This window comes from Bubalus bubalis, chromosome 11 (assembly GCF_019923935.1).
Source record: "Bubalus bubalis isolate 160015118507 breed Murrah chromosome 11, NDDB_SH_1, whole genome shotgun sequence".
NCBI lineage: Eukaryota > Metazoa > Chordata > Mammalia > Artiodactyla > Bovidae > Bubalus > Bubalus bubalis.
The window spans coordinates 83,929,234-83,952,849 of NC_059167.1; the positions used below are offsets into that span (position 1 = coordinate 83,929,234).

At 39.0% G+C, this 23,616-nt stretch overlaps 1 protein-coding gene across 11 annotated transcripts in view; it reads left to right on the forward strand.

The window, feature by feature from the left end:
- Window positions 1–130: 130 nt before the first annotated feature.
- MYO9A (myosin IXA) overlaps window positions 131–23,616 on the forward strand; it is a 254,505-nt gene continuing 231,019 nt past the window's right edge. For 10 of the 11 annotated variants that reach the window (XM_006056915.4, XM_006056918.4, XM_006056917.4 and 7 more), the window contains exon 1: window positions 132–569. The gene's annotated coding sequence lies outside the window, so the exon portion shown is untranslated. Of the gene's footprint in view, window positions 570–23,616 lie in introns of all 11 variants that reach the window. The other variant, XM_006056922.4, reaches the window with a different exon arrangement.

Below are 23,616 nucleotides of genomic sequence, written 5' to 3' on the forward strand. Positions count from 1 at the left end.
GGGCAATTCATATGGGGCGTGTCCGCGCAAGCGCACATTGTACTCGCTGGCGCCGTCACGTGCGGGGGCGGGGCGGGTAGGCTCCCGCAGGCGGTAGGGGGCGTGGGAGGTAAGTGCGCGCGCGCCTGCTCGTCTGCAGCCTAGGAGTCGCGCGGGGCGGGGCCGCGTGCGCGGGGTCGGGGGCGCGCGGGCCGGAGCTGACTGGGACGCGGCGGCGGTTGGCTGTGGCTGCTGAGTCCAGCCAGGACGCTGAGACGCGGCTGCGAAGGCACCCTCCGGCACCAGCAGAGGCGGCGACACCGGTGGAGGCGGCGGTGCAACGCGTGCTGGGCGGGTGCGGCGGGGGATGTGCCTGCCCAGGCCGGGCGGAGTCTCTCTGACAGGGCGGGGGATGCGCGGCGGCCGCTCGCCTGGACCCTAAAGCAACTGGGCCCACCCTCCCGGAACCGTCCGACCCTCGGTGGTCTCGGCCTCTGCTGTCTCCTCCGGCCTGACCCTGGGGCCGAGGCTGGGAGGCGGCTTCCGCCGAAGAGGAGGGGGCTGCGGTGGCCACCGCGGCGGAGCCCGAGGTAAGACCCGCCCAAGCCGCCCAGCGGCCCTGGCCGCCCGGCCCGGCCCACGTCTCAGTCTCTCTCTTTGGCTCCTGCGGGGCCGCTCCGCCCCGCCCCAGCGGAGACGCCCCGCGTGCGGGTCTGCCCCGCAGCCTCCCAGATACCCGATCGCTGCCCAGGATCCCCAGTAGACCCCACCCATGGTATCTTCCATTGGCCAGACACCCTCCTGGCCCTCCAGCCTCTCCTGGGGTTCTATCATTGCCCCCCCACCCCACGCCAGTACACCCTATTGGAACCCCCTTCGGACTCTTAGACGCTTAATGGGGCCTCGAGACTCTGTTACATCCTCCCGTGAGCTGACCGGATCACAGTTCCTCAGACCCAGTTAGGGCTACCCCCTAACCCATTGCGACCCCCTGGTCCAGGGCAGATCCGTCGTGGCCACCCTTCTCAGCAGACCTCCTAACCCCCACCCCCGGCTCGCTTACCGCCCAGCCGACCAGCCCTTCGCCTACCCAACTCAGCTTTCCCATAGTCTATTTTGTGATGCTCTTACCTCCCAAGAGATCCGGTATCAGCCCCTCTATAGCCACCATCAATTGCCGCCTCTTCCCCCGACTCCTGCTGTAGCCTCTCCCGCAGACCTCTTCTCCTTAGGCAGACCCTAGTATCTTTCTCCCCGCTCGTGATCCTTCTTTGATTGGAAAGACTTTGCCATGAAATCCTGAAGGGGTGTTACCCTAGTATATTCCCTCCGTGGGGATTAAGGGACCCAACTGATGCCGAGGTTTGGAGGGTTTAGTCTTGTGGCTATAGAGAGTGAGAGGGAAGAGCATGGAAACCCAGGGCAGGGGGTGTGTGCTATTGTAAGATCACACAGCTTGCTTCTCATCTTGTCTCTTTTCTAGAACGTGTGAGGTAATCCAGATCCTGACAGTTTGGGGACTTTTGTAAGGATTAAATCACGTATCACTAATGAATAAAACTGTGTCTCCATGTGTTATTATTTGCTTCACGTTCTTGTAGATTTTAATATACCTTTGGCACTGTTTTTGAAGGATACTAGGGTGTTTTTTAAAATTATTATTTTATTGTTTTTCAGTTTTCTGGAAAAGTAAGATTTGTAGTTTTCCTTAATCCCTGAAGGTTTTAATGCCAGTTCGATAATAAAATTCTGCTACTTGGTGCTGCTGTCTTGCTTTTCCAAGTACAGTTACCATGCAGTGTTCACCGATGTCATTCCTAGCAGCCTTCTCAGCAGTAATAAAATATTGAATAAAATAGTTTATTGAACTCCTGAGCTGTCAAGAAGGAAATGTAATCTTACACCGAATGATCAGTGCATAATTTTAACGTTGGTAGAGGGATGAAGTATAGAGGGGCTTTTGTAGTCAGTACTTTAAAATTTTTTATTTTGTGTGTGTGGAACTAAGGAGGGGGGAAATCATATGAAAATTATAGGTCATAACTAGACATAGTATAAAAGTCAAAAGGTTCAAAAGATTATGCGGTAAAAAGTTTCTCTTCCCCATTTATTCGCCAGCCACCCATTTTCCCTCCTTAGACGCAACCATTATTTCCATCTTTGTGTGTGTCCTTGTGATATTTCTAGCGTACAAGTCTATACATTTATATTTTTAAAACACTCCACAGACAAATGCTTGCATACTGTATATTATGGCTATAGCTCCCCCCTTTCCCTTTAATAATAGATCCTAGAGATCATTCAACAATAGTACCTTTGGAATTGCCTCATTTACTGGCTAGATAGTATTCCATTCTGGTGATCTTGAGGTTATTTTCAGTCTTTGTTTTTACAGACAATGCTATGTGCTTTTCTCTTAAATATATCAGCTGTTATATGTATGTTTTAAGTAATTTTCAGGATTCAAAAAATTTCCTGATGATTCTTCTATGAACCTACAAAAAAGGATATAGTTAAAGTAAATTTCTCATTGAACCACTCGCTGGGCTTTCATGGAGTTTCACTAGCTTTGATAGAGTTTATATTTATTTGGATTTTTTATAATGTTTTATTGGTCTTCCCTGGTGGCTCAGTGGTAAAAGAATCTGCCTTGCAAATGCAGGAGCCACAGAAGATGCAGGTTCAGTCCCTGGGTCAGGAAGATCTGGAGGAGGGCATGGCAACCCACTCCAGTCTTCTTGCCTGGAGAATTCCATGGACAAAGGGGCCTGGCAGGCTGTAGTCCATGGAGTCTACTTAGCATACATGTACATAAATGTTTATGTTTATTTATAATTTACTTGATAGTTATTGAAGGATTTAAAGGAGGGGACTGAAATGATTTGCATTTTTAAAAGATCACTCAATCTACTTTGAGGAGGGTGGATTGAAAGGCAGGCTAAATGTGTTGGGGGGTGGTAAACAATAATGGTGCAGCTTCTTCATTTGGGTTTTGAGAATAGACAGGATTTGGTGATTTCACTGGATTTGGTATTAGACTGAGGGTTCATAGAGGATAAGATCTAGGTTTCTAGCTTGTGCCTTTCACTGAGGTGGGGATCTGTATGAGGAATGAGTGGAATTTTTGTTTTTATCAAGAAAGAGGAATTCAATTTGTGATATTTTAAGTTTGGGTGACTGGTGATTATACTTCTAGCAGATGTAGATGGCCAGTAGGCAACTGGATTTGTGGCTTAAGCTTGTTATTAAGTTCTGGGTTGATAGTAGGTTTAGGTGAGAGAAGAAAAGATTGTAGGATAGAAATTCAGCATTTACAGTACACATAGAATTGAATGTCTAAGCTATTAATAGTAAATTATGTGGTTCAGTTCTGTAAAGAATCTTGTTACGGTTTAAACATCAATAGGTTCACTATCTGACAAGACTTTTCAACAGTGTTTTCCCTTGAGTGATATATAGTTCTGAGGGAAATGGAAGTAAACTTAGGTTTTTGAAAGGCAAAACCTCAGAAGAAGTTAGCACTATAACCCCATTTTTTCTAAGTGTTTAGATTATAGTATTGTAAAAGTTGTTCAGTCTTCATTGTTTACAGAGAAGTATAGGAGCTTGGAAAATGTTGTTTGCCAAAAATATTAAGTGTTTTAGTTTGTATGATTTCTAGCTATATTAGTAATAGAGTTTAGTCAAAGATTTTTCGGTCATGTTTTTAAACCATGTGATTAAATGTGTGCTCAGTCGCGTTCAGCTCTTTTCGATCCTAGGACTGTAGACTGCCAGGCTCCTCTGTCCATGGAATTTTCCATGCAAGAATACGGAAGTGGGTTGCCATTTCCTCCTCCAGGGGATCTTCCCAGCCTAGGGCTTGAACCTGCATCCTTATATCTCCTGCATTGACAGGCAGCTTCTTTACCACTGTGACATAACGTTGCCTTAATGTATTTATAAGTCTCAAGCTGCCTTGTAGAGCTCTTGCCTTTACTTGGACCCCTGTAAATCACTGCTAATGGACATTTAATCTTGAATTCACATTTCAACAAGCACTTCACATATGTACAAAATAAAACTCATCTCTGTATCCCTTCCCTCCAAAAAGCTGTGGGGTAGAAAGAGACAAAGGCAACAAAATCTTTTCTTTCAATTTCCGGTCTTCATGAATGGTACCACTCTCTCCTCTTGAAGCTTTCAGGAAGCTGGAAATCATCCTCCACTCCATTCTGTACCATACTACCAACATCACTAAGTCCGGCACATTCTCCCTCATGATATTTCAAATCACTGTTATTGCTATTTTTGTTGTCTCTATTTTAACCCCAAATGTCTGTTGGTCTTCTCTCATCTGCCTCTTGTTTTGCCATACCCTCTAGTTCATTCTCTGCGCTGCTGCCAGAGTAAGTGTTCTAAACTGCTCTTTTAGTTAGGCTCTTTCGTATTCAAGGAAGAGACTCAAGTTACCTTAAATAGAGGAGTGCTTCCTGAAAGAAAACATGCACGAGGGAACGCAGGAAAAGTTAAACAGCTTGGTCTTAGAAAGAACGTGAGCTTAAAAATAAAACTGGAAGCCGGAAAAGACAGATTTCACTCTGAGCGAGTGGGTGAAAGTCGCTCAGTTGTGTCCGACTCTTTGTGGCTCCATGGACTATACAGCCCATGGAATTCTCCAGGCCAGAATACTGGAGTGGGTAGCCTTTCCCTTCTCCAGGGGATCTTCTGAACCCAGGTATTTCACTCTAGTGCTCTACTGTTAACTTGTCTTTGCTACTTTTTCTGTTTCCTTTTGTATTATTTTTTTCTCTCTAATCACCCCCATCCACCACCCGCCCTCCCCCGTCTCACAGCTTTCATTTATTCTTAATTTTTGCCTCCTTATAACTGCCGTCACTCCCATGTCAATATCTTGCCTCCTGGCTACTGTCTCTTTAGCTTAAGCTCCTGTTGCTAACTTCTTCCTGGGATTTTATGGTTTGAATTCCCAAGAAACAATCTTTGGATTGTTTAATCTTTAATCATGGGCTGCTAGCAGGTCTGTGTACTGGGTCATGTGACCACTCCTAGCCATTTAGTGTTGACTGTGTGTTTATTTGTGCATGTGGATGTGAGGCAGGAGCATAATGGTGAAAAACATGGGGCAGCGTGCAGGGTAACTTCTCACAAAATGGTGTTGTAAACATGGCAGGCACTGTGATTGACATGGTACAAATAAATGTCTAATCATGTCCTTTTCTGTTGAAAGATCTTCAGTGCGTTATTGAAGTTGCTCAGTTGTGTCCAACTGTTTGCAACCCCATGGACTGTAGCCTCCCAGGCTCCTCTGTCCATGGAATTTTCCAGGCAAGAGTACTGGAGTGTGTTGCCATTTTGTTCTCCAGGGGATCTTCCCGACCCAGGGATCAAACCCGGGTCTTCTGCATTGCAGGCAGATGCTTTACCATCTGAGCCACCAGGGAAGCACTTTCAGGTTAAAGCTTAAACTGTAGCATCGCATGTATGTGAGATCCTTCGTGCTCTGACTCTTACTTCTTTAGGCTTTCCTTCTTTGCTGTCTTCCAAATTCTTTGATCCGCTCATTGAACTTACGTCTTTGCATGCTCTGTTCCCTTTCCTGTATTTCCCTTCCATCTTTCTTTGCTTGGAAGTCTGCTGTCTGATCTTCAAGTCTCAGTTCAGGTGTATCTTCAGGAAGCTTTACTTCCTCCAGATTAAGTTAGGTATTGCTCCTGTGTGCTCCTAGTATGTAGTGCTTGCTTCTTTCTCAGCTCTCTAATGAAATTCCTAATAGCTTGTCTGTTTTCTTCACTGGACTGTAGCTTCTTTGGTATCGGTGCAATATGGTTAGGTTTTTAGATTGAGGATTTGTAAAAAAGAATATTCTTATTATAGATTATAATGTACACAGAAAAGTACACAGATCATAGATGTACAGCTCAGTAAATTTTCACTGAGTGAACACACAAATGTAACCAACACCCATATCTAGGATAATACAGGATAATACTACAGCCTACAAGACACCTTATGCCCTCTTCTGGTCACTAGTCCAGTTCAAAGATTTAATTTTAAATAGGAAAACTCTTTTACATAGATTTCTCTACATATTTTGTGTGTTTCTTTAGATGTACAAGAGACATAGACATTAGAATTTTGATCCTATAGAAAGTGCATACATAGAGTTTATATTACACAATGTAATTTTGGCTTATTTTTGTGTAGTAGATAAATTCAAAGTCACATAACATTTTAAGATTCAGTTATGGGGTGTTTGTATTTAGGTAGATTTTATTGTTTGTAAGTTTAATATCTTAGAGCGGCAGAAAAGAATTGATAGACCAAAAAATATTTGCTTAAAATAGCCTGTTTTGAGTGAGGAACGTGCTTGAGATGGGTATAGTAAACATGTAAAGCACTTTCCAAATGGTGTTTGGCCTCTGGGTTTTAATGTGAATTATGTTGCTAGCATATTTTGGCAGTGGGGTCATCCAACGGGCAACTGGAGTATAATTTTACATGTACAGTGAGGAAAGGACTAGCTGTCCTGTGTCATAGACAGCTGGCCTGCTAAGAATTGGGTTTTGTGTGTGTGTGTGCAACTAACAATAATTTTAGAGAGTACTTTTTCTCTGATTTTTCTTCAACTTTATGTGACTCTTTGAATATGAAGGAATTCTTCTGAACAGTCCTTTTCCATAGGTGGACTTTTCTGTCAGTAAATACTAAATTTGTTAAGACCAGTTAAGTAGAAAGAATACAGTAAGTACTCTATATATGAACCTTGAAGTTGTGAACTTTGCAAGATGCGAACATGCCTTCCATTAGCGTCAGGCATGAGGGAAATTGCAGCTTGTTCTCTATCTCCTATTGCTGGTGGTCCTTCAGTTTTACCATATCCCATAGTCAGTAACTACGGGATAGTTACTCCTCTCCCTCCTGTAGTCAGTAACTCTTCCTGTCTGTTCACTCAGTACCAGCCCATGTATGCCAGCCGTTATACTATTTCTTCAAGGTACTGTACTGTAAGATTAAAATTTTTATTTTTTGTTTTTTAGAAATTATTTGTGTGAAAAGTATTATAAACCTATTACAGTACAGTAGTATATAGCCGATTGTGTTAGTTGGGTACATAGGCTAACTTTTTTGAACTAATGAACAAATTGGACTTACAAAGGCACTCTTGGAACAGAAATCCTTCATATGTAGAGGACTTACTGTATAGACTTTTAAACCTGGATTTCCAGCTTTTTTGATTATTTCCAGCCTTATCACTGTTATCAGCTGTTATTTATAGACAAATCACTTAACATTTCTGAGCTTCAAGAATGTTCATCTCATAAGATTGTCATGAGAGTTAAACAGTTACGTAAAGTACCAAGCACGTGGTTGATACTCAACAAGTCTACTTTTTCCTTCTTGAATATGTCTATTTCTTGTTATGTTTAAATATGAGATCAAGAATTTAAAGTGTTGTGTAAATAAATGGCCATCAAAGTTTGTTGCTAGTAGAAGTAAATCTTTGGATAGTCTGCTGGCTGTCTTTGAAGTGTGACCTTATTTTTCAATTCAAAAAAATCTCTGAAGAGAAGCTTTTCTTAATATCTTAGTATATCAGATTAATGGATGTTAGAATGTCTTTTGAGTCAGTGTGAAGTATCATAACAAATGTTCTGTTTGCCAATGACAAACATTCCTTAAATCATTGACAGATTGTAGTACTATTGCTGTGTGTAGTATGTTTGAAATCTGTTTACTTATATTGATTAGATGATAGTGGGCTGAGTAGTCTCTGAATTTTTTTTTTTTTTAAGGATAGTAACTTCAGTTTATTTAGTTTATTCTCTGGGTTGCCGGATCGTAGTTCCCCAACCAGGGATTGAATCTGCGCCCCCAGTAGTAGAAGCATGGGGTCCTAACCACTGGACTGACAGGGAATTCCTGAGGGGTGTGTGTTTTGTTTAAGGGAGAAAGTTCTTCAGATAACTGTGTGAATATGAGTTTATAAATGATCTTGAGATTATGTGTTTTCCTTACCTTTTTTAGCAACTCTACCCTACTATAATTTTCTTCCTGCTTTCTCCCTACTTTTTTTTTTTTTGTAATAATAAAAGTACTTACGAAATGTTGAGGGACTTCCCTGGTGGTCTAGCAGTATAGACTTTACCCTCCCACAGGTTTGATACCTGGTTGGGGAACTAAAAACCTGTATGCTGTATGGTGTGGCCAAAAAAAAAAAAAAAAAAAATTGAGAAGTTGAAAGAATAGAACAAAGAACATTACAAGTCCACCACCTAGATTCAAAAATTAACAATATGCCATTCATATTTGCTTTATTGTTTTTTGTGTGTAGGTGTCTGTATATACTTTAACTGAACCTTTTGAAAGTTGTTATTTTGACTTCTGCCTCAAAATACTTGAGTATGTGTCTCCTAAGAAAATATTCTCCGTGTCACCACAGTGCCATTACCAACACGTAAGAAAAATAAGAGTAATTTCCTGATAACATTTAGTATTCAGACTACATTTAACTCTTCCCAGTTTTTCAAACTAGAATTCAGTCAAGATTTTTGCATCGCATTGATTTATCTTTTTAGTCTTTTTTTTTTAATGTAGAAAAGTTTCTTATCCCATTCCTTTTTCTTATGATACTGAAATTTCTTTGACAAGACTAGATCATTATCTTATAGAATGGCCTGTTTTCTAGTTATCTAATTATTTCTTTGTGCTTTTGCTTAACTGATTCTCTGTCCCCTGTATGTCTTGTACACTGGAAGTTACAGTTTAAAGGCTTGGTTATGCATGTTAAAATGTTTTGGCAAGAGTATATCATAGGCAACATGGGAGGTGGTGGTGTTTCAGGTGCTCAGTCGTGTCCAGCTCTTCGCGACCCCACGGACTGTAGCCCATCAGGCTCCTCTATCTGTGGGATTTCTCAGGCAAGAGTACTGGAGTGGGTTGCTATTTTCTCTTCCAGGGCATCTTCCTAACCCAGGTATCAAACCGACATCTCCTGCCTTGACAGATGAGTTCTTTACCACCGAGCCACCAGGGAAGCTGTATAATGTCACTATTAGTAATCTAAGTTTTATGAAGTTTAAAGTGATGTTTGCTGTATCTTTACATTGTAAAAGTGTATTTTTTTCTTTTATGATCATCAAGTACAATAGTCTGTGGGGGTGAGGCTTTGATATCTTACAAATATTCCATTCTTCATAATATTCTTTACCTGGTGATTTTAGAATCTTTTGTGAGCCTTGGGCAAATAAGTTTTTAACTTAAAGTTGAAAATGGTGATTTTTCTAATTCGGTAATTTTTTACGTTTATTAGCTGTCATTTTTCTGTAAACAAATGATTTATAACTTTTATCACCTAGGAGTGAACTGCAGTTCTTCCTAAAAGGGCAGAGTAAGTAAATGCTTAAGTCTTTCTTGTCAAATTTTCAGAATGAGGAGTTGGTCTAATAGTCATCTACAGTGTGACAAATGAGTTTATTAATCATCTCTTTGTTTTTTATTTGTTGTATTACAATTACTTACAACTGTTCTTTTATTTTTAGATTTTATTGAAGTTTAGTAGATTTACAGAGTTGTGTTAATTTCTTCTGAACAGCAAAGTGACTCAGTTATATGTATTATTTTCCATTATGGTTTGTCATGGGATATTGAATATAGTTCCCTATGCTACACAACAGGACCTTGTTGTTTATCCATCCTGTGTATAATAGTTCACCTGTGTTAATCCCAAATTCCCATTCCTTCCCTCCCTTTGTTCTTTTTCGATGCTTAGATTGTCTCAAGTAAGGCTGTTGGGAGTTCCTTCAAGCAGGCACCTGAGTTCTTTTTGCATAAACCTATTATTAGTCTTTGAGTGATTCCTTACTTTTGGATATAAGATATCTTGGCTCATCAAGGATTTCTCCTACTTTAGACTGGAATCAGCAGTTTCTCCAAAGAGAAACTGCTCTTTCTCCAAAGAGATCTGTCTCTTTATAGAAGAGGATGATGTTTAGAAAACATCTGGATGCTAAATATGCTCCTTTTTATGGAACTGTCATCACCTCTAGGCCTCGTCAGGAGGGAAAAAAAACGAGGTCATATTGATAATTCCAATTCAAATTTAACATTGCACACTTCTTTCTTCATCTTTTAAAAAAAAACCACTTTAGTTTTAATCTCTTTTATATTGAAAATCTTAATTTTTATTAACATTGAATTTTTTCCTAAGTACAGCTAAAATAATTTAAAAATAAAATTACTCAGTGAACTTTAAGATTTCTTTGCATCTCATTTTGTCCTTAGAATGTATCCCACCAAGGTTATGCTTACTGTTAGTACTGTGTTTAAAAGTCACTTGAAATCATTATTTTCTCAGTGTGATTGTTACCAGTTTGGTATGTATTTAGGTCCATTTGTTTATCATTTTAGAGTTTTCTTCCTCCTTTTTTCTTATATATACTCTTACCCTTAGAATACGTAAGATACATAGCTCAAAAGGAGAAGCCAAATGTGACGGAATATGTGGAAATCTTATTTTCATCCTCATCCCTTCTATTTCCTCCTTGCTTCCCTATAGATAACCGTTTTTGTAAGTTTCTGATGAATCATTCCAGTTTTTGTTTTCTTTCAAAGTTAGGTGTATGTGTGTATTCTCCTTTCATACACCAAAGGTAACATACCATATTTACTGTTTTGTATCTCTTCTTATTCTTTTTTGTCCCCTATTTCACAATATATTTGGGAGAATACAACATATTGGTATATACAGATCTTATTTTTTTTTAATGGAGGCACAATATTCTGTTGTGTTGTATATCATAATTTTATTAATGAGTCGATATCCGATTAGATATTTGTGTTTAGTCTTTTAAACTATGAATAAATATTGCATATTGAATAGATTAATTGAACAATAAAATTTCTTCCTCAAATAATTAAGAAGGAGTTGATTTGTTTCAGAGGGACTTATAGTCCAAGGTGGGGTGGGGGGGTGCTTTGTTACTGTGTTTTGTTATTGTTAAGATTTCTGGAAAAGTAGATATTTTGGGACGTAAGTTCACTTCCTTGCACCTAAATGTTAGGTAATTGATATCACTAATGTTAGTCTGCTTTGTTTTATGGCACCTGGGTTAGAAGGGACAAGGGATGATTTACCTACTTCTTTCTCCCTTTGCTTCCTGGCTCCTTGAAGCATTGAAATAAAAATCTGTTGTCCTGGGTGTTTTCATGTAAGCATAAGTCAAGTTCTTTCCTTACTGTTTTTTCCCACAACTTCCCCGCTCCTTAACTTCACCTTTTCTTCTCTGTTTGCCTTAACTCTTTCAGATTATCTCCAAGCATTCAATGGGCAGATACTTAGAGTCTAGTAAGGCAGATAAAATGTATAGTTTGAGTGTAAAGAGTAAAAGATAGGAATACTAAAGAGAGGGAAGGGACCTGCTAGGATGCAAGGAATTCAATCTCTGGGGCTTATGTAAATTGCTTTATCATATTAAGTTACTCTAGCAGGAATTTTCCTGCTGTAAAGGGTCCAGTGGTTAAGACTCCACACTTCCACTGCAGGGGGCACAGGTTCCATCCCTGGTCAGGGAACTAAGATCTCACGTGATGTGTGACTCGCCCCCCCCCTCCCCAAAAAAGAGATTACTATAGCAGTCATATACAGTTGTTAACTTTTCCTTTTTATGCACATATACAGGAGAGTGAATAAAATGTATGCAGTTGTAAGAAAATTATGAAGTAAACATTTGTGTTGTCATTGCCCAGGCCAACAAACAAGAGCTGCCTCCCCATTACCTCACCCTCAGCTCACCCTGTCAACATAGCCCAATCTGTGGAAGTGGCTATTATCCTGGCCTTTTGTGACTGTCATTTTCCTGCTTTGCTTCATAATTTTAAATCCCAGGTCATATATCCTTAAACAATGTAGTTTATTTTTCCTTGTTTTTGAACTTCATATTGCGTATTTCATGTGATTTAAAAATTTTAGTTCAGAATTTGTCAATTTAATGCCAAATTGTTAGCTGTTGTTCATAAGATTTCATCGTGGTAATGTATTCCAATGTATGGTCACAAGGTACTACAATTTTTTTCATTCTAGTTGTGATGGACATTTGAGTAGATTTCAGTTTCTTGCTGTTATGCAAATAATTAGGTGGTGAGTGCTCTTGTACCTGTTTCATATTTTCAAGTGCACAAATATTTCTAAGAATTCCTAAGAATGGAATTGCTGGGTTGCGAGGTATGCACACATTCAACTTTGATAATGGCAAATTGTTTTTCAAAATTATTTTAATTTGTAATTCCAACACAATGTGTGAGAGTTCCCTTCGTTTACATTCTAAACACTTAGTATTTTTAAACTCTAATATTTTACCAATTTGAAAAACATATTGGTGTCTCATGGGTTTAATTTGCATTTTCATGATTACTAATGAAGTTGAGCATCTTTTCATAGTCATTTGAATTTTCTTCTTATGTACCTGTCTAAGTTGTTTGCTCAGTTTTTTTCTGTTAGGTGATCTGTGGTTTTATTACTGATTTTTAGGAATTCTGTACGTGTGTGTGTGTGTGTTTAGGCTGCACTGCGTGGCTTGCAGGATCTTAGTTCCCCTACCAGGGATTGAACCCAGGCCCATAGCAGTGAAAGCATGGAGTCTTAACCACCAGACCTCCAGGGACTTCCCTATATGTGTTTTGGATACTTGTCATTCAGTTATAACTGTTGTAGTATACCCGTATCATCTGTTTTGAATGTGTTTTTTCGCTTTTTGTGGTGCCTGTTGATCAACAGAATTTCTCAGTTTTAATGTAGTTACATTTATCAACTTTGGCTAGTGCTGTTTGACTCCTTTTAAATTAAGAAACCTTTTCGTAGCCTGAGGTAAAGAAGATACTCTCCTGTATTATCTTCTGAGAGCTTTTAAGTTTTAAACTTTCACAAATTTAATCTTTACCTGGAATAGATTTTATAGGTAGTATAACGTCCAGTCTTATTCTTTCCCACCCAAACAGATACTCAGTTGTTCCACCATGGATTTTGAAAGGTTCCTCTTTACTGATCTGCAGCGCCACATTTGACATATGTCCAGTATCCATATTTGCATACTTCTGTTTCTGGATTTGCTTCTCTGTTCTATTGGTCTGTTTGACTATTCCTGTGTTAGTAACACACTGTCTTAACTACTTATCACTTTAGAAGTTTCAATACCTGGTAAGGCAAAATCACTGTGGATGGTGACTGCAGCCATGAAATTAAAAGATGCTTGTTCCTTGGAAGAAAAGCAATGACAAACCTAGACAGCGTATTAAAAAGCAGAGACATTACTTTGCCTACAAAGGACTGTATAGTCAAAATTATGGTTTTCCTAGTAATCATGTACAGGTGTGAGAGCTGGACAATAAAAAAGGCTGAGCGCCGAAAATTTGATGCCTTCGAACTGTGGTATTGGAGAAGACTTTCTAGAATCCCTTGGACAGCAAGGAGATCAAACCAGTCAATCCTAAAGGAAATCAGTCCTGAGTATTCATTGGAAGGACTGATGCTGAAGCTCCAATACTTTGGCTGTCTGATACAAAGAGCCAAGTCATTGGAAAAGACCTTGATCCTGGGAAACATTGAAGGCAGGAGGGAGAAGGGGGACAACAGAGGATGAGATGGTTGGATGGCATCACTGACTCGATGGAAATGAGTTTGAGTAATGGGAGATGGTGAAGGACAGGGAAGCCTAGTGTGCTGCAGTCCATGGGGCTGCAGAGTCGGACAAGACTGAGGGGCTGAGTGACAAAGGCAAGTCTTCACGCTTTGCTATTGTTCTTCAGGAAAGTCTTGGCTGTTTTTAGCCTATTACACTTTCATATTTAATTTATTTTTTTAATTAAATTAAAAATAATCTTTTTGGCCATGTGGCATGTGGGGTCTTAGTTCCCTGACCAGGGGTCATACCAGTGCCTACTACATTGGAATCTGAGTCTTAACCACTAGACCGCCAGGAAAGTCTTGACTTTTATATTTACTTTAGAATCACTGTGTCACATCCCCCCCCACCACACACACACACATATGCAAGCCCAACACCCCCCCCCCCACACATATGCAAGCCCCACAAAATAATTCAACGTAAAGACAGCATGCAAGATTTTTAATTGAAAATGAAACTGATTCTGTAGATTAATTTGGGGAAAACTGACATTTTTCCAACATTGAGTTTTCCAGACTATGAAAGTGGATATCCTTCCATTTATGTAATGATTCATGATAAAATCTTTTCAATAGAGGTCTTGTACATTATTTGTTAGATTTGTTCCTGAGTACTTCATATTGTCTGATGTAATTATAAATAGTCATATCTTTAAAAGATTATTTTCTCTGTACATGATCTGACACACTGCTGTATTCAAAATGGATAACCAACAAGGACCTACTGTATAGCACCTGTATCTCTACTCAGTGTTATATGCCAGTCTGGATGGGAAGGGAGTTTGTGGGAGAATGGATACATATGTATGTATGGCTGAGTCCTTTCGCTGTTCACCTGAAACTACCTCAGCATTGCTAACTGGCCATCTGAGGTTATTGATCTGCATATCTGAGGTTATTGATATTTCTCCTGGCAATCTGGATTCCAGCTTGTGCTTCACCCAACCCGGCATTTCACATGATGCACTCTGCATGTAAGTTAAATAAGCAGGGTGACAATACACAGCCTTGATGTACTCCTTTCCCGATTTGGAACCAGTTTGTTGTTCCCTGTCTAGTTCTAACTGTTGCTTCTTGACCTGCATACAGATTTCTCGGGAGGCAGGTCAGGTGGTCTGGTATTCCCATCTCTTTCTAAGAATTTTCCATCGTTTGTTATGATCCACACAGTCAAAGGCTTTGGTGTAGTCAATAAAGCAAATATCTATAGATTCTTTAAAATTTTCTCTCTCTATATATATATAATTATGTCATGTGCAAATAATAGTTTGTTTCTTGTTTCTTCTAGTCTGTATATCTGTTTATAACAGTAATTTATTTTTTGTTTTTGGTTGCATGAGGTCTTCATTGTTGCACGCAGGCTTTCTCTAGCTGTGGAGTGGGGGCTAATGTCTGCTTGTGGTGCACACGCTTCTCGCTGCAGTGGCTTTTCTTGTGGAGCACAGGCTCCGGGTGCATGGGCTTCAGTAGTTGCAGCTTGGGGGCTCTAGGGCTGAGTTCAGTGGTTGTGCCACTTGTGCTTAGATGCTCCGCGTGGCATGTGGAATCTTCCTGGAACAGAGATTGAAGCCTTGTCCTCTGCATTGGTGGGCAAATTCTTATCCACTCTACCACCAGGAAGTCCCTTATACTTTTTGTTTTATTTTTTTCTTGCTTTCCTATGCCACCTAGAGTATACAACTATCTCTAGTATAATGTTGATAGAAGTAGATGGGGGTCATTGTTTTCTTGTTTCTGATCTCAAAGGAAAAATGTTCAGCAGCCCTTCCTTATTAAGTATGCTGTAGGCGTTTGTAGTTACCTTTTATCAACTGAAGAAATTTTGTTCTGTTCCTAGTTTGCTAAGACTCCCTTTGCTGCTGCTGCTGCTAAGTTGCTTCAGTCGTGTCCGACTCTGTGCAACCCCACAGACAGCAGCCCACCAGGCTCCCCCATCCCTGGGTTTCTCCAGGCAAGAACACTGGAGTGGGTTGCCATTTCCATCTCCAGTGCATGAAAGTGAAAAGTCAAGGTGAAGTCTTAGTGAAGTCGTGTCCGACTCTTAGCGACCTCATGGACTGCAGCCCACTAGGCTCCTCCATCCATGGGATTTTCCAGGCAAGAGTACTGGAGTGGGGTGCCATTGCCTTCTCCGAAGACTCCCTTTGAGATGTGAATAAATAATTGGATTCTTATGGATCTTGAAATCTGGTTGATTATATTAATTGGCTTTCTGATGTAAATATAAGATTTATCTTTGCTTCCCAGGGATATTTAACTTGATCATAGTATACTGTACTTACATTACTGGATGTTGTTTGCTAATATTTGGGATTTTTGTGTGCAAGTTCTGGAGTACAGTTGGCTTATGATTTTGTTGTCTGGTCTTTGCCAGAATTTTTTGGTTTTGATGTTATATTAGCCTCATTAAAAGAATCTGGAAGAATTTATTTAAGATTGTATTATTTACTCCTTGAGTTTTTGGGAGAATTTGCTGGTAAAGTGGTGTGGCTCTGGAGGTTTCTTTGGAGTTTTCTTTGTTGGTAAAAGTTTTTATTAGGGTCATTAAGATTTTTTTTTTAATGGGACCAGTCTGTTTTTCTGTGTTAAGTTGTGCTAAGATATATATGTATATGTGTGTGTGTGTGTGTGTATATATGTGTGTGTGTGTGTATATATACATATAATTTCCTAATATAGGATTTCATCTAAGTTTCATTCAATTTCATCTAAATTAAAACATTACCATTGTAACATTTACAACATTGATAGTTTTGCCCTTTTTTCCGTTTCTGATCCCTTTCTCTTTTGTTGCCTCATTACTCTTGGCTCGAGGTTTGCCAATTTATAGTTTTTTCAAAGACCTACTTCTGGCTTTGTTGGCCCTTTAATTTTATATATTTTTTTAATTTCTTTTTTTGTTGTTTCTTTTTACTTGTCCTAGTTTTACTTTCCTTTTTTTTCTGTCATCTTGAAAAGACAGTTCCCTAAGTTTTGCTTTTTTCTGTTATACCCATTTAGAATTATAATTTCCCTATAAAATATTGCTTTAGCTGCATCTCATAAGTTTTGAAATATAATATTTATGTTACAGTTTATTCAAAATACTTTCTGTTTACTTAATGGTCACATGGATTATTTAGGATTATATTTTTAAGTTTGCAACTATGTTAGGATTTCCTGCTATATTAGTTGTCTATTGCAGTATAACAAGCCCAAAACTTAGTGACTTATTATTGTTTATAGTATTTGTGGGTCAGGAATTCAGGAGTGTTTCAGCTTGGCAGTTTTGCCTGAGTTCCTTTCCATGTGGATTTTTCCATGGAGCTCTTTGAGTGTTGTTAAGGTATGACCGCTAGAATTCCTGAGGGAGAAAGCACCAGGTAGAAGCATGTTGCTGTTTGTGACCTAGTCTCAGAAGTCACTGAGCCTCACTTCATTGCATTCTGCTGGGCAGGACAGTTACAAAGGGCCATCCAAGTTCACGGGGCAGAAAACGTAGGGAAGTGTGAACATCACGTTTTATTTATTTATTTATTTTTTTAAAGTTTCAGCTTTATTGATATATAACTGACAAATCATATTGTAAACTACACAATGTGATGATTTGATATATGTATACATTGTGAAAGTATTCCCCATCCCCACCCCCAATGAGTTAACACATCCATCACCTTTTTGGTTATTGTTGAAAACATTTTCATTCATTTATTTTTTTGAAGCTTTCAAACTGAATGTTTTCACTTTGTCTACTTGGTTTTCATTGCCTTCTTGTTCCTTCTGAGTTCTCTGTGGCAAAGAGAGGCTATATTCCTTTTTTCACATCTAGTTTTTTGCCATTTTAGAAAGCTGCTCTCTATAGGTACTTTTGGACTTCACAATTCTAGCTCAAACCCCAAACTTTATTTGTAAGGTATATAACCTTTTATATCTGAACTTTGAGTATTTTCCTTCACCACCCCATCCCATAATTCCATTTGATTATTACTTAGGGGGTTGGAAGGCAATTAATATTTACTTAGGGGGTTGGAAGGCAATATTCTAAAAGCAGTAGCTGACAAAATTATACCTTGATGGGAATTTTTTTTTTTTTTTAAATTTTATTTTATTTTTAAACTTTACATAACTGTATTAGATTTGCCAAATATCAAAATGAATCCGCCACAGGTATACATGTGTTCCCCATCCTGAACCCTCCTCCCTCCTCCCTCCCCATTCCATCCCTCTGGGTCGTCCCAGTGCACCAGCCCCAAGCATCCAGTATCGTGCATCGAACCTGGACTGGCATCTCATTTCATACATGATATTTTACATGTTTCAATGCCATTCTCCCAAATCTTCCCACCCTCTCCCTCTCCCACAGAGTCCATAAGACTGTTCTATACATCAGTGTCTCTTTTGCTGTCTCGTACACAGGGTTATTGTTACCATCTTTCTAAATTCCATATATATGCGTTAGTATACTGTATTGGTGTTTTTCTTTCTGGCTTACTTCACTCTGTATAATAGGCTCCAGTTTCATCCACCTCATTAGAACTGATTCAAATGTATTCTTTTTAATGGCTGAATAATACTCCATTGTGTATATGTACCACAGCTTTCTTATCCATTCATCTGCTGATGAACATCACGTTTTAGAAGGGTGTGTAGGATAGGATAGATATTTGTATGGAAGATACTATTGATATTTGTTCCTCGTCATTTTTTTGTTACTGATTTCTATTTGTTTTAAAGAACATGGTATTATGATCTGAGTGCTGTTTCTTTTCTTTTTCTGGATCTCAAATTTACATATATTGGATTTTTTTTCTTTCTCAGATGTTTCTTAATTTACTCTGTTTTTCTTTCACTGTGGGCAGTTTCTTCAGATGTGTCTTTTAGTTCACTCACTTCAACTATTCCGTTTTACATTTCAGTTGTTGTGTTTTATAATTTTAGAAGTCCTTTTTAGTTCTTTCTAAAATCTTCAAAGTCATTTTTTATGGTTCTTTTCCTTTTCAGATATTTTTCAGTCTTCTTTATCACTTTAGTAAGCAGTTTTTTTTTCTGTGTGATCATTTTCAATATCTGAAATTTTTGTAGATTCTACTAAAATCTACATTTTATGGTGCTTTGTTTCTTTCTTGCTTGGTCTAAATAATGCCTTTTCTTGGGACATTATTTGTGATATTTGGACATGGCATCTTCTGGATGCCTATAACCTGTTTTGTGTGTGTGTGTGTGTGTGTGTATCAATAAGGTAATAGAATTAAGGTGACAAAAATGTGTGTCTGAGTGTTTTGTGTATACGTGTGTTAGGGTGGTAATAAGCTGAGGTGGTGGTGTGTCTTTTGGTTATAATTCAAAGCATCCTGTGGCCTATGTCACCTGATTTTTTAAGGTCGCAAGGTAAGAATGGTTTTTACATTTTCAAATGTATGAAGAAAAATACCATTTTGTAACATGTGAAAATTATATGAAACTCAGATCTCAGTGTCCATAACTGAGTTTTACTGGAGCACAGCTGTGCTCATTTGTTTCTGATTGTCTGTGGCTGTTGCATGCCACAGCCACCAAATCGAGTGGTTGCCACAGAGGTCAGTATGGCCTCCAAAGCCTAAAGTATTTATATCTGGCCTTTTACAGAAAAAATTACAACTTGTCAGGAGCTCTCCTTTACAACTCAGTGCCAGCACAACTTTTCTTCGCAGTTCTTGGGGGATAGGGTAGAGTGGCACAGGTTTATTTTATGAATTTTAGTTGTATTGTATAGGGTCTCCTATCAGACTTACTTCCTAGGATGGGCCCTGGGTTTGGCTTCTGTCTTTGTAAGACTGAAAACCAAAGCCCAGCCTTGGCTTCAATCAGAGGCTAATTTGGCTTCATCCTTCTGCTTACCTCTCTAAATGTTTTGGTCTTATAATTCCTACTTTTTAAATTATGTATTTTCTATTTTATTAATTTAAAAAATTTCAGAGGGGTGTTTTGTTCTGAATAATTAGCCATATTATTGGAGATTGTTTGTTTTTGAATATGAAAAAAGTTTAAGACTCAGAGAAATAGAGTAGTTAGCTCAAAAGTTGTACTAATGGTAGATAGCCAACAGAGACTTTGACTTTAGGAAGCTTACTTATCATCTAGGAGTGAGAAGTTAGGATTGTACATTGCTTTCCATGTTCCCAGTACAATCTGTAGGATTTCTGCTACTTGGGCCATGTAGGAGAACTGTCTTAGCTATAGAGGACAAGAAAGGCATAAATTGCTCATAAGGTCTTTGGCAGGGAAAACAAATACCATATATAGAAATTGGAGAAATAAAAAGATGTTGAGAAGCAAATGAAAAAAAAAAAAGTGACAGTATGAAAGACAGTGAAATTTAGTAAATCTGCCAGGTTCACTATATGAATTAAAGATGAAAATAGACCATTTAATTTTGTACTTACTTTGTAGCAGTCATTGTTTTTTATATACAGTATCATATTTAACTTCATAGCAACTGTGAGTTAGGTGATAATGTTGATTTAACAAGTATGGAAACATTTAGGGAAGATGGTTTATTTTTTATTTACCAAGGCTCATACATTCAGTTCAGTCACTCAGTCGTGGCTGACTCTTTGCGACTCCATGAATCGTAGCACGTCACGCCTGCCTGTCCATCACCAACTCCCGGAGTTCACTCAGACTCATGTCCATCGAGTCGGTGATGCCATCCAGCCATCTCATCCTCTGTCGTCCCCTTCTCCTCCTGCCCCCAATCCCTCCCAGCATCAGAGTCTTTTCCAATGAGTCAGCTCTTTGCATGAGGTGGCCAAAGTACTGGAGTTTCAGCTTTAGCATCATTCCTTCCAAAGAAATCCCAGGGCTGATCTCCTTCAGAATGGACTGCTTGGATCTCCTTGCAGTCCGAGGCACTCTCAAGAGTCTTCTCCAACACCGCAGTTCAAAAGCATCAATTCTTCAGCGCTCAGCTTTCTTCACAGTCCAACTGTCACATCCATACATGACCACTGGAAAAACCATAGCCTTGACTAGACGGACCTTTGTTGGCAAAGTAATGTCTCTGCTTTTGAATATGCTATCCAGGTTGGTCATAACTTTCCTTCCAAGGAGTAAGCGTCTTTTAATTTCATGGCTGCAGTCACCATCTGCAGTGATTTTGGAGCCCCCCAAAATAAAGTCTGACACTGTTTCCACTGTTTCCCCATCTATTTCCCATGAAGTGATGGGACCAGATGCCACGATCTTCGTTTTCTGAATGTTGAGCTTTAAGCCAACTTTTTCACTCTCCGCTTTCACTTTCATCAAGAGGCTTTTTAGTTCCTCTTCACTTTCTGCCATAAGCGTGGTGTCATCTGCATATCTGAGGTTATTGATATTTCTCCCGACAATCTTGATTCCAGCTTGTGCTTCTTCCAGCCCAGCGTTTCTCATGATGTACTCTGCATATAAGTTAAATAAGCAGGGTGACAATATACAGCCTTGACGTACTCCTTTTCCGATTTGGAACCAGTCTGTTGTTCCATGTCCAGTTCTAACTGTTGCTTCCTGACCTGCATACAGGTTTCTCAAGAGGCAGGTCAGGTGGTCTGGTATTCCCATCTCTTTCAGAATTTTCCACAGTTTATTGTGATCCACACAGTCAAAGGCTTTGGCATAGTCAATAAAGCAGAAACAGATGTTTTTCTGGAACTCTCTTGCTTTTTCGATGATCCAGCAGATGTTGGCAATTTGATCTCTGGTTCCTCTGCCTTTTCTAAAACCAGCTTGAACATCTGGAAGTTCATGCATTAGTAAGTATTAAAAGTAGGATCTGAACTGTTCTGTGACTATAAAGCCCATGTTCTTTCCATAGAGTTATATTGTGAAAAAAAATCTCTAAATGGCTCATGGATGTTTTATGAAAATATATGGTTAACATTGCTACACTTACATGAGAATCCTTCAGGCATTCATTTAGAGGTTAGTCTTATTTTAGACAATTCAAATAAGTAGTATTTGGTTTCTAAGGTCACATGAATTAGAAGCAGCAATGAGAATAGAGGAGCATTTGTAGGTTTTTATGCTGGCAGGATAAAATTTTTTCTGTAAATTGAAAGTACATCAGTCTGGTGATACTGAGCATAGGGACAGGCAACCTTACTTTTATGTATCAGTAGTTTCCATGAGTATCACTATCGTTAAAAATGGACATTTATTACAGGAGTCCAAATTCTTAAGAAACACATAAATTATACTCATTATACAGTTGTCCCTTGGTGTCCATGGGGGATTGGTTCCAGAACACTCGACTGTGGATACCAAAATCTGGAGGATGCTAGAGTTCCTTACAGTTGGCCTTCTGTATCTGTGGGTTGTGCATGTGTGAATACTGAGGGCTGACTGTTCTCTGCTTAAAAGGATAATAAAGTTAGAAATAATGGTGTAGAAATAATTTTTTTGAGAGAATTTGCAAGCAGTAGTTTCTGACACTTAAAGAGCTGAAATTCCAGTTTGTTGGGTAACTTGGATTCCTAGAATGACTTCTCTAAAAGTTCAGAATAGTTGAAAATTATCTGGTGTGCTGGAAGGTAATTTGTATTTGCTATCTGATTCTAATACTATACAGTAAAATAGTGATTAACTTGTACTTTTTCATGAAACTAGTAAACTTCTTTTCATAAATACTCAGTTTTCATAAGTTTGTAATTTAGCATTGATATCTCCTAGCTTCACAGAAGAGAGATAAGCTTGTTTAGAATCCCACTTGAAGTCATTCACATAATATAGTTTTTGACACATGGTGAATGATGGCACCTTTTTAAAAGGATCAAAACCTAAGACAACTTTCAAGATTGACGTTTTTTGTAAATGGTCTGGCAGCATTGCTGTTGATAATTTCAAGGTCTTGAAGGAATAAAAATGATCAATTTTTCAATAATATTTTTATTCTTAAAGCAATATTTGATTAATACTTTGAAATGTTAACTTAGTTGTTCAGTGTACCATTTTAATGAATACAAAATTTTAGGTTTTATTGAGTAAGTTTATTGAGTAAAGGGATACTCTGTTCTCTGATCATACTGCTACCTTTGGAAGACTGCTTTTGCAAAAATGAACATCATTGATCAGAGAAGGGAGCCTGGATGACTGTGGATAAGTGAGCACAGACATATCAGTGTAAGTAGAAAAAACTCTTAGCTCATGTCTTGTTAATTGGAACCAACAAAGCTGGACTCTATTTAGATAGTATGTGAAGAGCAGTGATTTTCACTATGATAAGCGACATAGAGTTAACATTAGAATTTTCTCAACTCAAGGATAGTTGCAGTGATCAGAAAAAAATAACCTACTGGTGTGAGCGATAAGATAAATAATTGACAGAAACCGGCATGTTATTGTTTTATTCAGTGACTGGAAGTACTCTCGTTGGTTGGTGGTGCTTCTACATGCCTTATGTCCATAGTACCAAGGCTGAGAAGTATACATGAAGGTAAAGGATTGAGTTGGGGGTAGGAGGGAAGGTGTCAAGAGTGACAGGTGGCAAATATGTTAGGTACAAATTTGATAGTATTGGCAAATAGACCTCTGGCAATGGCGGTTACTCCTTGGAAGGAAAGTTATGACCAACCTAGATAGCATATTCAAAAGCAGAGACATTACTTTGCCAACAAAGGTCCGTCTAATCAAGGCTATGGTTTTTCCTGTGGTTATGTATGGATGTGAGAGTTGGACTGTGAAGAAGGCTGAGCGCCAAAGAATTGATGCTTTTGAACTGTGGTGTTGGAGAAGACTCTTGAGAGTCCCTTGGACTGCAAGGAGATCCAACCAGTCCATTCTAAAGGAGATCAGCCCTGGGATTTCTTTGGAAGGAATGATGCCGAGGCTGAAACTCCAGTCCTTTGGCCACCTCATGTGAAGAGTTGACTCATTGGAAAAGACTCTGATGCTGGGAGGGATTGGAGGCAGGAAGAGAAGGGGACGACAGAGGATGAGATGGCTGGATGGCATCACCAACTTGA